The sequence below is a fragment of the Lycium ferocissimum genome, chromosome 8, assembly GCF_029784015.1.
Source record: "Lycium ferocissimum isolate CSIRO_LF1 chromosome 8, AGI_CSIRO_Lferr_CH_V1, whole genome shotgun sequence".
In the NCBI taxonomy this organism is placed as follows: Eukaryota; Viridiplantae; Streptophyta; class Magnoliopsida; order Solanales; family Solanaceae; genus Lycium; species Lycium ferocissimum.
The window spans coordinates 45086459-45087571 of NC_081349.1; positions in this window are offsets into that span (position 1 = coordinate 45086459).

A 1113-nucleotide genomic window follows, 5' to 3' on the forward strand; every position below is an offset into this window, starting at 1 on the left:
TTTTTTCTTCAGTGCTAGTATGCAAAAAAAAAAAAAAAAAAAAATTCTTTAGCGTAGTAAAATACTCATAAAGTAGTTAACGTCTCCGTCTCCGTAACTTTTTTTATTGGGGTATTTTGGTTCACTTGATTTTTTATTGAGTCATTTTGGTTCCTGACCCCAAATGAACTATACACAAAGTGAAACAGAAAGATAAATCAAACAAGATTAGATAGACCAAGATCCTAGCGTAATAATAACGAAACGTAAAGAAGAATTAAAAAAGAATAAAAGGTGCACCGTCAAAAAATCTATATGTGTTTTCAATATTCTTTGATTCTCAACTTAAAAAAAAAAAAGAAGGACCCATTTAGTTGTTCACTATAAAAAAAAAAAAGAGGAAGAAAAGCAATTAATAAGAAGAAGAAAATGAAGGAAAGAGTGCAAAGAAGAGAGCAAGGAAGAGACAAATATATGACAAAATGAAGAGCCTCATTCACGCATTAAATTTTGTGCGTGGAAAGTGCCAAACCGTTATTTTGCGGTTATCCTTTCACGCACTAAATTAGTGCGTGAATACTATTTATGTCTTTTTTTTTTTTTTTTGTATTAGTTTGGTTTAACTTTTTTTTTTTTTTTTGTCCTACAAAAGTCGCGGGTTCCCCCAAACATGGGTCATTTAAGTTGCCCACTCTTAACCACCACACCAATACATACAACTTCATACCACGCCATATCTTCCATTAGGTTTCCACACCCACCTACTCTTTTTCCCTCACCCAACCCCAAATCTAGAATTCCCACTCATCATCTTTCACCCTTTTATCAATTTAATCCATAGTTTTTATTTCTGAAGTGGAGTAAAATTTTGCTGAAAATAAGCACAATTTGAAAATTTAAGTAAGAAAATGGAGATTTCAGATATGATGGCGGGGAATCAACAATATTTTTTGTGGGGATCTGTATTCTTGATGGTGGTAATAGCAGTGATAAATTTTTATAGTTTAATTTGTGATTGGTCGGAGCTATAAGGAGGAATTGTGCTAATTTTGTCGACGGTTGTGGTAGGTACTATGCTGAGAATAACTCCTTTTTCATACCCGAACGGTGAGCGTGAAATTGGGATGACAGAGT